At 30.3% G+C, this 712-nt stretch overlaps 1 long non-coding RNA gene across 1 annotated transcript; it reads left to right on the top strand.

Annotated features, from left to right (window-relative positions):
- Positions 1–43: 43 nt before the first annotated feature.
- On the top strand, positions 44–470 carry LOC106536052 (uncharacterized). The gene is made up of 2 exons (XR_001312515.1): positions 44–171; positions 391–470. It is a non-coding gene; the product is annotated as an uncharacterized LOC106536052 (long non-coding RNA).
- Positions 471–712: the final 242 nt, after the last annotated feature.

The following is a 712-nucleotide window of genomic DNA, read 5'->3' as shown; positions in this document are numbered from 1 at the left end:
TGTTTTTATAAACTTGTGTTTGTATGTACAGTATATCATGAAAAACTAAATGTAATTTTTATCTTGTTTATAGTTTCACTGGCAGCAGCTGCTGTGTGGATTTCACTGGGTAATTAACAACAACTATCCTTATATTTGGAACATGGGAGGTAGCTTGGGATTGGCTTGGCAGTAAGTTGTCATAAATTAAATTTCAACCAGTTCTGGCAAAAAATTATTGCACCTAATATTCTGGTATTCATTATTTACTATGTATAGTAGGGTTATTGGAATGCCACCCTGATAAAATTCATCACTGCTAATACGTCAACAAAAAAGGATTGTTTAAGATGGTCTGATTTAGTCAACATTGAAGAAAAGTTTGACCTTTACTTCTTTTCTGTTCTGCAGATGCTGTTCTTCAGAAAGGAGAATCTCAGTTTGTCTAATACTGGAACGCTGTGATGCCGAATTAAAATAATCTGTTCTTAGTGATGTATTTTTTCATCTGCTACCAGAAAGTTTATCCATTTTTTCCATACAGTATATGTGAAGTTTTATTGGAATATTTTAAAAGCATTTTGTAAATGTAAATATATTTTTAGTATATTTACATTTTGTACATACAATTGTTAGCATGTTGGCTATGTACTTTTGAGAAATGTGAATATATTAAATACAAAAAGTCCTTTTTTCACATGCAAATTTACAGGTAAGAAATAAAGATGTTAAG

Source organism: Austrofundulus limnaeus, unplaced genomic scaffold (assembly GCF_001266775.1).
Source record: "Austrofundulus limnaeus strain Quisiro unplaced genomic scaffold, Austrofundulus_limnaeus-1.0 Scaffold1668, whole genome shotgun sequence".
Classification (NCBI taxonomy): Eukaryota; Metazoa; Chordata; class Actinopteri; order Cyprinodontiformes; family Rivulidae; genus Austrofundulus; species Austrofundulus limnaeus.
Note: the sequence above shows the minus strand (reverse complement) of the source record. Positions and strands in the feature narration are given on the sequence as shown.